Source organism: Vicugna pacos, chromosome 18 (assembly GCF_048564905.1).
Source record: "Vicugna pacos chromosome 18, VicPac4, whole genome shotgun sequence".
Classification (NCBI taxonomy): Eukaryota; Metazoa; Chordata; class Mammalia; order Artiodactyla; family Camelidae; genus Vicugna; species Vicugna pacos.
The window spans coordinates 42,463,080-42,475,840 of NC_133004.1; the positions used below are offsets into that span (position 1 = coordinate 42,463,080).

The following is a 12,761-nucleotide window of genomic DNA, read 5'->3' on the forward strand; positions in this document are numbered from 1 at the left end:
TGCTTCTGCCACCCTCTCCATCCCTCTATCCCATCTGTGTGACACCTGTGTCCACCTGAGGCCTCTTCCCTCCATCAGCATCCAACTCCAAGACTGCATCTTCTGTTCTGCATCCTTGTGCCCCTCTCCCTATCCCCCATTCTCTCCTTCCCGGCCACCTAGGCACCTGGTCCCACCCCCTCAAAGTTGGTTCCTCAAGCAGCAGCATCTTGATTTACTCCCTGTCCATTACATCATGGGACCAGGGTCCCTCGTCCTTGTCTCTGGCCCAGTGTGGCATGCAGTGGGATTCAATTCTTGTTAGTTTGGTTCCGTCCAAACGCACCTAGTGGGGCAAGAAATCCTGGCAGATCTGGGATAGCAGTCAGCTCCCCGGGGGCAGCCACAAACTCAGCGATGACAGCCCCGACTCGGAGAAGCGACACGCACGGACATCCCTAAACATGGACCCAGGGGCTCCCTGGAGGCCGGTTCCCCCATTAACAGAGCACGATGGCCCCTGCAGCTGTCTAGGCGCCATTTAATCCAAAACTCACCATCCTTGGTGGTTAAAGAGGACACAGCCGAGGGGAGAGTCTCTTCTTTCCAACTGAACTCAGCCCGGTTCCTGCATCTCCACTGCCCTGTTTGTCCAAACAGGCACACCCAAGCTCCTGGATCAGAACCTGGAGACAACGCCTGTCATTCAAATGGATCCCCATGGCTGGGGTGAGGCCCAGATTCCAGAACTGAAGACCAAGCCAGTGCACCCTCCGCCGTCTTCCCTCCTTCCACCTCCACCACCTCCGACACCAAGATGGTGGGGAATTTCTAGGGGTGATGAAGTTCTTCCCACAGGTGACCAACTCTCCCTGGGGCAGCTGTTCTCAATCCTGCTGTGCATTTGAATCACAGACTCTCTGGGGCAGGCATCAGTATTTTTTTTAAAGCTCCCCAGATGAGTCCAACATGGAGCCAGGTGGGGACCAACTCTGTTCAGGGGTGCTGGGGGGATGGGCTGACCCTTTGGAAGAGGGTCCTGCTGCCTTCTCCCTGCCTCCCCAGAGTCCAATGTCAAAGACGCTACCGTCAGAGGAAGCCAACAGCATACCCCGATGTGACAGTAGGTGTCCGGAAGATGTGTTTTGCTGCTAAGGAAGAATCTATAGGACGGCTGTTGATTCCAGGGGGCACAGACCAGCTGCAGCCTCACTGAGCCTGCTTCTCTTCCTTGCCCCAATCTCCTGAACTTCAACCCCACCTTATTCCCAGCTCCATTCTCCCTCTTCTGGCTTCGCTGAGACGCAGAGGAAAGGGCCTGGATTTGAGGTTATTACTCCAGTTATTTGGAGCCATTAGGATTACCAGCCCTGGGATGGTGGGAAATTTACAGAGCCTTGATAACCTCATCTGTAAAATGGGCACTCTATCTCCCTTGCCAGGTCCATGCAGGACTCCAATGTGGTTGTGTTGGTGACAGTGCTGGTAAATTGCATAGGACACATCTGTCATTTACTTGCTCACTTAGCAAATGTTTGCGTAGCAACTACGGCGGACCAGTCATGGAGCTGGCTGCCGAGTGTTCAGAATCTTCAGCCCTTGTCAGTGAGTCCATTGATTGGACTCACTCTGATGTCACAGGTTCCTTCCTCCCCAAGTAAAATTACTGTGGGTCAGCTGGGGAAGACATTCCGGAGACAGACCAGAAGAGTGGGAGTTAAACCTCGTGGACAACGTTAAGAGGGGCTGAGTGGAGCGGAGTTCTCTAGATTTTCAAATTAAATGGATCAGGCTTTTGGCTATCACCACCTTCCCCTTCTCATCCTTTTCCAGCCTCTTTTTCTGCTCTCTTCTCTTTTGTAAATACCGTGACCATTTTAATGTTATCAGCATTATTTCTTATTCACCATTTTCATCCCAACAGTAAAACCCTCCTTGGTGTCGTCTCCATTTATGAGGATATCTGGAGTTATTTGCATTCTGACAGCTTAAATCAAATATTTTAAGACCGGTCATGAGGAAAGCAGTAAATCTAGGACTGGGTTTCAACTCAAACAAATAATAAAAAAGATTTTGCATCAAAGTAATAAACAATGGTAATACCGGTGGCTCATTAGAGTTCCAGATTCATAATCATGATGGACAAGGATTTTAATAAAAAGGGAAAGAAACCAAAATGCTTGTTTTTCTTACTTTTATCCAGTCTCTTTTGGGAGAGGGGGAACTCATCATTGTGATTTTAGATGATTAGTTCTTGGGGTGACAGAGTTCTGTGGACTTCTGGTTTTGATGAATAAATACAGTCAGAAATGTGTTTATACGGGCAGAGTTAGAAGGAAAAGAAATGCCACGGTGAGGAATCACTGGGTGAGCTGGAGCCGTGTCAAAAAACTCCCACTCTATTTCCTAACATCCCATCTTGTTTCGGGCCAAATTATCCTGATAGTCCATGATTAGCCATGGTGCCTCTCTCTGTGCTGGGGTCTCCCTAGCGGGTGCAGATTCAGGAAATGTATTTGTTATCTATAGCTGTGTAACGATTGACTCCCAAATGTAGTAGCTTAAAAAGATAAACATTTATCATCTCACACAATTTCTGTGGTTCAGGAACTGGAGTGTGGCTTAGCTGGGTGGTACTGGTGCTGGGGCCTCTCATTAGGTTCAGTCAAGACATCTTTTGGCACTGCCATTGCCTGAAGGCTTGACTAGGGCTGGAGAATCTGCTCCCCGAGGGCTCAGTTACATGGCGGATAAGTGAAGTGTCAGCTGTGGGTGGAGGTCTCCATTCTTCATGGCGTGGACCTTCCTCACAGGGCAGCTTGGGTGTCCTCACAACATGGCAGCTGGCTTCCCCCAGAGTGTGTGATCCGGGAGAGAGCAAGGTGGAAGACACAATGCCCTTTATGATCTAGTGTCTGAAGTCACACTGTCATTTCCACAATATCCCATTGGTTACACAGTTCAGGTCTATTCAGTGTTTGAGGGGACACCATCAGGATGTGACTATCAGGAGGTGAGAACCATTAGGGCCATCTTGGAGGCTTACCACCACAGACACAAGGTACCTCTGAACAAGAAAAGAAATGCTTTGAAGAGCATCATGTCAAGCCACAGAAAGGCCGGTTCCCACGTTTTCAGGAGCTTTTTTACCAAGAAGGGAAGGAGAAAGGCAAGGCAAATAGGCTGTATCTTGTACGACTTTGCACGTCAATTGGCAGTGGTGACTGAAACAATGGGATGAGAAGAATGCTGAGCCCAGATTGGCAATTGACTGATGATGTCTGCCATGGGCACAGGACTGAAGGCTGGTGACACAGATGCACCTTTATCACTCTGACTTACCATGGCCAGGCTCAGCAGGGGACACGGGGGCAGTCAGACATGGCAACAAGCCACAAGCACTCGGTTGATTATGACGCAAGGTGCAGTCACAAGACCCTACACCAGACAGGTGTGGAGGTTATCCTCCCCTGATATTCTGGTCCCTGAAGGTTCCAAATTCATAATCACATGGAGCGTAGAAACAGAAACCTCCCCAGAAGCCATTAAGTCAAGTTTTCAAAGAGGTTTTAGCTTAGGTCCTCTTTTAACACCATCCCCACCAGGACCACAACATATGAAACAGATAACGGTGGAATTGTTCTGGTGGAAGTGAAGGTAGGGAGCTTGGAGCCCACCTATTTAGACACCCCTGGATCACCACAGGGGTCTCTGAGATACCTCTGCTAGGGTTCCAGGTGGGACAGTTTGATTTACCCCATCTCGCCCATTTTACAGCTGAATAAACCGAATTCAGGAGAGAGGAAAGGATTCTCAAGAACACCCGGGGGTGGGGCTGTGGCTTGGTCTGCAGGTGTTGGGTCTCCAAGTGGTCGTTGCTCGAATGCAGGTGTTGCAGAGGTGGGAGGAGATAAGAGCATCCTGGTGTGACCTGTCCTGTGATTGACTGATTCTTGCCTCCAGCCGTGGGAGCTGAAGGACCGGAGGGCTGTGCTGGGGTTGGACGACTCTAGGGCTGGTAGCAAAGGTGACATCTTTCCTGCCTCCACGCTCAACATCCTCGGCGCACGCGTGTGCGCCTGCGCAATAGGCAAGCACGCCCAACCTGTAGGGCAGGTGGCATTAGGGACTTGTAAAGCCGGATGGGGCAGTGTTCACAGGTGCCGTTACCTTCCCCTTCTTCACCGAGTTAAAGCAGCAGGCGGGGTTCTGTGCAGCTTCTGCCCGGGGCTCTGTAGTTGTGATTTGTGGCAAATGTTTATGGTTTAATGAAGTGACTTTTCAGTTGCTGTGTTGATCACAACGCAAGTGAGGAGTCTCGCTGGGGAAGCATCTGGTGCGGATGATTATTAAAATAAAAACACGTCTGTGAGCCATCTTCTCAAGCTCCTTCAGTGTAACAACCTCCCTGAGCCCGAATGTAAGGAAAGGGTGAAGGAGCTTGGGGCCAGGAGGCCAATGCCCAGAGAGGGGCTCTTGTCCCGGAGGGTCTCAGTGGGGCAGTGGAGCAGGGAGGAGGGTCCTCTCCGTGACTCAGGGAACGACCCCATGGGCCACCTCCTTAGACCACAGAAGTGACACCACTGTCATGACCACACTATTTGCAGAACGCATGGAAAGGACTTTGCTTTACTGTCTTGTGGCTTTTGGGAGTCCACAGGAGCCCCGCCTGCTGTAGGTTTCCAGGTGTAGGATAAATGGGGACCCATAACTCTTTGGAAATCAGAAATTTCTGATTGTACATTGTCGTGGGCTGATTGTGTCCCTCCCCAAATTCATATGTTGAAGTTCTAGCCCCCAGGACCTCAGAATATCAGTATATTTGGAAATAGGGCCTTTAAAAAGATAATTAAGTTAAAATGAGGTCATTGGGGTGGGCCTTAATCCAACAGGAGCGGGGTGCTTCTAAGAGGAGGTTAGGGCACAGACACACACGGAGGGAAGATGGCAGGAAGACACGGGAGCAGACGGCCGTCTACACACCAAGGAGAGAGGCCTCAGGAGGAACTAACCCTCCCGACACCTTGACCTCAGACCTCCAGCTTCCAGACCAGGAGAAAATCAAATTCTGGTGTTTAGGCTGCCCGGTCTGTGGTGTTCTGTTATCGCAGCTGGAGCTGACTAATACACAAATGACCCATGGAGATCTTTAAAGCAGTCTGTTTGTTCTTGCAGATTAATGGAGTAACTCAAACCCAATGCTTATCAGAGAATGCTCAGGCCAGAAGAATTCTCTCTCAAGGTCTATGTTAACAAAGCCTTTTAAAGTAACAGCGACTGTTGAAGATAAGTTTTTCAGACCCCAAAGGACCCCCAGGGATTGCTGCTGAGAAAAGGCTTCTTTCTGAGAGCTGCTGCCTTCTCCACTCAGGACAGGAGGCTGAAGGAGTGTTAATATATTTTCAAATTCATTCATTCATTCATTTGTTCATTTATTCACTCAAAAAATGCTAATTTAGCACCTAGTGCTATAGCCTACTGAAGTTGACCCTGGCCAGCAAAGGGGGTCCCCTCTTCTCAAAATGTGGCCTTTAAATCTCCTATTAAAAATTCAGACTGGGGCTCCACCCAGCCCTAATGAGTCAGAATCTCTTGGAGAGAGGTGGTTGGGAATCTAGCTTTGAACACACTTTCTGTGGAGTCTGGTGCAGATGAACGTTTGAGAGCTCTGGCAACATGGTATCCCTTATGCTGGTGTTTTGACCTCTGCTTGGACACTGCTGGTGAAGGGACCTCCCGAGGAGGCCTGTCTCATGCATATTCATCACCTTACCCTGGGGGCCGGCTCTGCTTTCCAGGTACCCCCTCTTCCCGACACGCTGCTGGTACCTGAGGGTGCACATGTGAGCAGCAGAGGCAGGATGAGAAGGGAAGCCAGCCAAGAGCAGGGCAGGAGGAAGGAGAGAGTTCTAAACAGAAAGCGTTAGAGGACAATGGGTGTCTCCACTCCCGAGAAGGGAGCGATGGGGAATCAGCAAGATATGAGATGATGCTTTAAAATCCTCACCTTGTGGGGGGTGGGGGGAGGGTAGAGCTCAGTGGTAGAGTACATGCTTGGCACGCATGAGGTTGTGGGTTCAATCCCCAGTACCTCCATTACAAATAATTACCAGATTACCCCCAAAAAACAAATTGAAAAAAATTAAAATCCTTATCTTGGTGTTTCTCTCTTCCAGAAGTTGGGGGCATTCATAGAGCCCGAGGGGAGTTAGAATTGTTGAGGCAGGATTTCCAAGAGAAGTTTAGCTTCAACTTCCTGAACAAGGGTACACAGGGAATAGTCCGTAGATGCCTGAGAGCCAGGTCTAGTTGGCCAGAGAAGGCTCTGGAAGAGTGCTGTCCAATAGAAATAGAATATGGGCCGCAGTGTAGAAAAATATATCTAAACTATATGACGCAATGTGATGGATAGATCCACAGTGTGTCTAAAGGAGATCATCTCATGATGTAACCAATATAAAAAATCTTGATGGAGATGTTTATTCTTCTATGTCTTTGGAATCTGGTGTGTTTTTACATTGATAGCACCTCTCAGTTTGGATGGGCCACTTTTCAAGTGCTCAGTGGACACACACACATATTGGTCACAATATGTGACCAGAGAGAGCAGAGAGAGTGACGCAACCTCCTCGCCCCCCAGGCACAAGGGCACAGGAGGAAACTTAGGTCTGGGGGTGGGTGGGGTCTGACCGCAGAGGAGGGCCAGGACTATGGTTAGGTAAATGAGACACTCAGATGCCCAATTTAAGGGATGCCTAAAACTCAGCAGTTGAGATAAATAATATTTTAATGCAATAGTTTTTTAGAATTAAAAGAAATGAAAAAAATATATAAACACAATGAACAAGATAGCAAAATTGTAAAGACAGGATTGGGCCCTGCTTGTGCATTCGCTGTCCCCACTCATCTCCCCCAAATCCCAGCCCCATAAGATCCGTCAGCTTCAATGTCTTATTCCTTCCTTTCCTTTCAGGCTTGTGGTTTAGGTAGGATGGTCCACAACCCGGGATCTGAAGCTAAGCTTATGACCTATTACCTACTGCTGCATAAAAAGTTATATCAAATTTAGTAGCTTAAAAGAAGAAAAAACATCCATTATGTCATGGTTTCTTGGGGTCAAGAATTTGGGAGCAGCTTAGCAGGGTGGTTCTGGCTTTGAATCTCTTCTGAGGCTGCAGTCGGGTGGTCAGCCACGGCTGCTGTCCTGGGAAGGCTTGACAGGGGCCGAAAGAGCCACCTCCAAGAGGGTTCACACATGTGGCTGGCCTGTTGGTGGGAGGCCTCAGTCCTTCCCAACAATGGCCTCTCCAAGGGCTACTTGAGTGTCCTTCCAACATGGTGCCCGGGTTTGCCGAGCTGGAGATCTAAGACAAAGAAGGCAAAGCTACAGCATCCTTTATGCCCTAATCTGGAGAAGTCATGTTCCTCACTTCCACGACACAGGATGAATCCCAGGAGGTGAGAGAGGCTGGGAGCCATCTTGGAGGCTGGCTACCACCTCATTTCAGTTTCAGGAGAGTGTCTGTGGCTCATGCTAGTTCCAGAACTTTTTCTGAAATCCCCGAGAAAAAGGTGGTCTTGTCAAAAGGCTGGTAAGGAGGTAGAAGGCCTGCACAGCACTGAGCCTAGAGGGCTTCCTCAGGACTTCACAGGCCTCAGGGACTTAGTTACCATGTGCTTCTTCTGAGTGTAAAAATAATACATAATCTTCACAGAAATATTTAAAAATTATCCCTAATCTTGACACTTAGAGGAAACCTTTGCTAATATCTTGATGTATTTCTTCTTTTCTTTCTCCTGGCTCCTTTCTGTCCACGTCTGTCTGACTTTTTCTCTCTTCCCACCTCCTCCCCACCCCCACCCATCATCCCTTTTATAACAAGACATTTAAGCTGATCTCCTCACTGCACATCTTCTGTGGCATAAAACTAAAAATAAAAGCTAATGAGTCACGGTAGCTCCAGGCTGCAGTTCCCCAGGAGCAGAGGGGTGGTGGCTTGGAGCAACCTCCGAGACGGCTTCTGATGAGTCCCTGGGCCCTGGTCCACCAGCGTCCCCTGGGGGCTGGCAGGACACCACTGGGGCATTTAGCCTCCGTTGAGGTCAGTGTTTATAGCTCAGAGGCCCCACCCATTATTGTGACTGCGGGGAGTGGGCTACCTGCCTCCCCGCTTCAGCCAGCTGGGTGTCAGGGAGGGGCAGCTGTGAACACCACCGTGAGTCCCAGGGCCTCGGGGAGGCCGGCCTCCGAGGGGGCGGAGCTATGTTCACCCACCTAAACTGGCTTCCAAGGCTGGGTCTCTTCCTTGGCATCAGCTCCAACATGGGCATTCCTGGACCAAACTCTGGTTGCTTCTGATGCATCTTGATTGACCTGCCCTCCTAAACCTACACCCACCGCCCTCAGCATCCTGCTCTCTGGGTTCCATCCTCTGGTGGCCATGTGACCTAGTGGTACGCTCCATCTGACAGCAGCAAAGCTGGGGGCACGCCCGCTCTGCCAACATGCACAAACCTCCCTGCCCTCCTGGAGCAGAACAAGCCAAAGGAGGGCCCTGTCTGGCTGTGGCCGAGCCTGGGGCTCCTGGTCTGGCTGGCTGCCCACCGGATACCAGCCTCTGCCCAGCCCTGCTCTCCCTCCTCCTCCTCTTCCTCCTCCACTTTTGGTACCCAGGCCCAGCCCCACAACCCAGCTCATGTCCACGCCCCCAGCATGGCCTCCCCCCTCCCCCAGGGGGACTCCCGTCCCTCTAGCCCTCCTCCTGGAGCTCTGGTCAGTAACTCCCATGATCCCTTTCCCACCACACCTGAATCTACACTAATGAGGTGACCCAGGGTGGGGCCCTAGGGTGCTTCAGGATGGGACTGGTCACCAGAAAGACCAAACACAGGATCAGAGGATGGGAACTTTCAGCTGCCCCACTGCCTCCAACCTCTGGGAAAGGGAGGGGGCTGGAGATTGAGTTAATAATAGGAAAATAAGGTTTTGAGAGTTTCCAGTTTGGTGAACACATTGACTTTCTGGGCAGATGATGCATCTGAAGAGAATAGATGCTCGACGCCCCTTCTCCCATCCCTAACCCTGTGAACCTCTTCCACTGGCTGGTCCTGAGTTGTATCCTTTATGATAAACCAGCAGACATAAATAAGGTGTTCTCCTGAGTTCTGTGAATTGCTCCAGCGAATGATCGAACCAGAGGAAGAGATGGGAGAACTTCTGAATTTATAACCAGTTGGCCAAAAGTACAAGTGGTTCGTGGGGCTCGCCGGGGCAGTGCTGTGGGGCTGAGCCCTTAACCCATGGGCTGTGCGCCAACCCGGGGAGTTGGTGTCAGAACAGGATTGAACTGTAAGAGACCCAGTTGGTGGGTGGAAAGTCAGAGAATCGAATGGTGTTGAAAAAGACGTATTTTTGGTGTCAGGAATAAAAAAGACCTTAGAAAGCCCCCTAGCAAATGAACACGTTCGGAAACAGATCTGAGCGAGCAGGAGGGAGACGTGGGCCTCTGACCTGCCGTGATGTGCCCCACTCTGGCTCCCTGCAGTTTTGCAGCCTGCTGGTTGCCGAGAAGGAGGGGCCAAGGTCATAGGTGCTGACAGAGATGGCATCACGTCGTGTGGGCAACAGAGTTGGAAACCCCGATGCTTCATTTGGGAAATTTATTGACTTAATCGAACCGGCAGCCCCGCCGCGCAGGAGCCCGTGTGCTGCCCTCTTTCTTTTGTTGTTGATGAGATTCTGACGCTAACTCCGCCAAATGTGTCTCACGCTGCACATATTTGGAAACTAGCTTTTTATGTTGCTCTTTTCGAGAAGAATGAAGTCTTCCTTCGAACACAGGTTGCAATTATTAAGTCACAGCCAAGGAAGCACAGCCAACAGCACAAGTCTGCAAGAAAGCAGCCGCTGAGCTATTAATTCGGATCTAGTGTATCAGAGCCCTCGGGAACCTCACCCTCCCGTCCTGGCCATGGGATTGTGCGCCTGCCTCAGTGGGGATCCATTTTTCATCAAAGTAATTCTTGGCTCTGTCCATATAATAGATAATCGCCCTTCCCAACATCTCGGTGTGAGTTCTGGCCAAGAAAAGTGAAGAAATTTCTGCTCTCAAATTCTTCCCCTGAGCTAAGTAGGCCAGCATTCATCAAAAAGTACACAGAATTTGTTTCCTTCTTGTTCATTCAAAGAGAGAGCTTGTTTGCCGAAGGAGAAAGGAAAGGAGAGAATGAGGGACAGAGGAGGGAAAGAGAGGAGGAGGCCAGGGAGGGAGGGAGGGAGGGAGGAAGGAGGTTGGATGTTTCACAGTGGTCAGAGCGTGAGCTCGGACAGCAAACAGGCCTGGTGGGGGGTGTGGGTGAGGGTCTGGGGGCCCCAGAGGCTCTGGGACCTGCCATGTGTCCTGTGACATCTCAGAGTCTCATTTCCTCATGCATAAAATGTGAGTTATCAAATCTACCTCATGGGATTATTACAAGGCTTAAATAGGAAAGAAATAAGGAATAAGAAACAATTCAATTAAAAATGAGCAAAAGATTTGAACAAACATTTCACCAGAGTAAGTACACAGATGGCCAATAAGCACACGAGTAGACACTCACCCTCACGGGTTGTCAGGGAAATGCAAATTAAAACCACAAGGAGATACCATTGCGTGCCTCTTAGAATTGCTACAATTTAAAAAGAGAGAGACAGAAAGAGACAGAAGCAGCCAGATGGTGATGAGGATGTGGAGCAACTGGAATGCTCATTTACTGTTGGTGCAAAATGGCACAGCTACTTTGGAAGGCGGTTGGGCGGTTTCTTAAAAAGTTAAAGCAGGGCTTTCTTGCCCTCAGCTCTGTTGACGTTTGGGCCTGGCAGTGCTGTTTGGGGCTGTTTGTGTGCTATATATGTTTATGAGCACTATCCTCCTGCATCCACCGCAAAGTGTGACAATCAAAGATGACCCCAGCCTCACTGAGTGTCCCCTGAGAGTCAAGATCATCCTCAGTTGAGAACCACTAAGGTAAACACTCAGTGTGTGACCCAGCCATCCCATCCTGGGCATTTATCCAAGAGAGATGGCGACTCCGTCCTCTGAGACAGCCATCGCCGCAAAAACTGGAAACAACCTCAAGGTCCGCCAGCCGAGGAACAGATAAACAATCTGTGGCACATACGTAAAATCGCATATGTATTACGCGGAGTGAAAGAAGCCAGACTCCAAAGGCAACACATTGTATGATTCCATTTATATGACAGTCTGGAAAAGGCAAAACTCTGAGGGTGGAGAGCACACTCGTGGTTGCCAGGATGGGGGAGGCAGAGGGGTTGATGCCAAAGGGGCGAGAGGGAATTTTTTAGCACGATGGAGATGTTCTATATTTTGACTACGGCAGTTACACGCTATAGGTGTTTGTCAAAACTCAAAGGAATGTGCAAGATAGAAATGTACAAGAAGAGGAGTGAGTTTTATTGTACGTAAATTATGTCTAAATAAATCTAGTCTCTGAAAAATGAGAAGAAAGGAGAGAAGGAAGAAAGGGGGGTGGGGAGGGAGAGAGAGACAGAGACAGACACCCAGAGACAGAGAGACAGAGAGGTTGAAAAATCATAGCCCCCGGTACCTGGGTGGCAAACACTTGGCTAATTGAAGCTGTTAGAATCATCACTGTTTTAAAGACAGACAGACAAGAAGGCAGGGATCAAGTGACCTGACACAGCCTAGCATTAGGCCCTGGTTTTGAATGGGGAGCTGGGGGGCACCCACCTGGGGGGATCCAGGCATCAGGAGCACTGAGGGATAAGCGCCCCCAAGAACCCAAAATTTTCCTGACATCATGCATCTAGGAGGCACCATCCTGGAAGGTGAATGTCAGAGTCTAGGGAACCCTTGGAGACCTGAGTCTCCCACCCTCATATATTCAGATGGGAAAACACTGGGGTCCTCGTTCAAAGCAAACAGGGTGAAGGGCCGGAGCCGAGAAGCCCACCAGATCCTGAGTCTCCTTTCCTTCTGCCCCCTCCAGGGCTTGGATTTCCATTCCAGAGGGAGGAGTGCCTGCATCTGCATCCCCTCCCCTACGGTGAGGCCCCTGAGGACAGAGAACCACATCCTCATTCTTGTGCCCCCTGGTGCTTGGTACAAGGTAGGGGTCACACAGGAGGTGGAAACCCAATGAATGCTTCATCCTCCATCCACCTGATGAATAAAGAAATGAACACATGAATATGTGAATTGATAAATGAAATGGGTTTTGGCCCTACTGATGATAATTGCCAATTAGCTCTGTTAGAAACATCTAGAAAACTCAGCTGATGGTTGCCACCACAGAAGCAAGGCCTGCCTCGCCTCCCATCTTTGACCATTAGCTGGGCGTCCATAGTTAGAGCCATTTCTAGGCTTCTCAGCCCACCGATCTGCCACCATTTGGCATCACGACTTCCTCTCCCCAATCCATGGATGCGCCCTGGGCAGGCCCTGGTGAGAGGGCCGAGAGGGGCCCAGGTGAGGAATCCTTCCATCCATCCAGTGCTCACCTGGTTCGTGCTCAGAGGTAAAGTTCAGGGAGGTCCTTGCAACTTGTCTTAACTGGGCACACGGTTGCTTTAAGGAAATCAATTTCCCAGACTGTTCTCAGCGTGGGAATGCAGCTGCAATCAAGATTTCCTTCATCAGCCTTGCCTTCCAAAGACTCCGTTTTCCCCGTTTCAAAGAAAACAAAAACGGTGTTACGGTCTCTACCCAGAATCCTACTCACGGCAGGGGGAGAACACGGGCAAATCGGAGCATTTCTAATAC

General features: G+C 49.9%; 3 long non-coding RNA genes across 7 annotated transcripts; 2 read left to right on the forward strand and 1 right to left on the reverse strand.

The window, feature by feature from the left end:
- Positions 1–500: 500 nt before the first annotated feature.
- LOC140687160 (uncharacterized) lies at positions 501–3,085 on the reverse strand. The gene is made up of 2 exons (XR_012061313.1): positions 2,569–3,085; positions 501–665 (listed from the first exon to the last, which is right to left on the reverse strand). It is a non-coding gene; the product is annotated as an uncharacterized lncRNA (long non-coding RNA).
- Positions 2,962–5,390, forward strand: LOC140687159 (uncharacterized). Of its 5 annotated transcripts, none has more exons than XR_012061308.1 (2): positions 2,962–3,636; positions 5,155–5,390. It is a non-coding gene; the product is annotated as an uncharacterized lncRNA (long non-coding RNA). The 5 variants fall into 5 exon arrangements; XR_012061310.1 differs by having other exon boundaries at positions 2,962–3,430; XR_012061311.1 differs by having other exon boundaries at positions 2,962–3,148.
- Positions 5,391–8,186: 2,796 nt separating this feature from the next.
- On the forward strand, positions 8,187–12,189 carry LOC140686979 (uncharacterized). Its single transcript, XR_012060988.1, has 2 exons — positions 8,187–8,433; positions 11,989–12,189. It is a non-coding gene; the product is annotated as an uncharacterized lncRNA (long non-coding RNA).
- Positions 12,190–12,761: the final 572 nt, after the last annotated feature.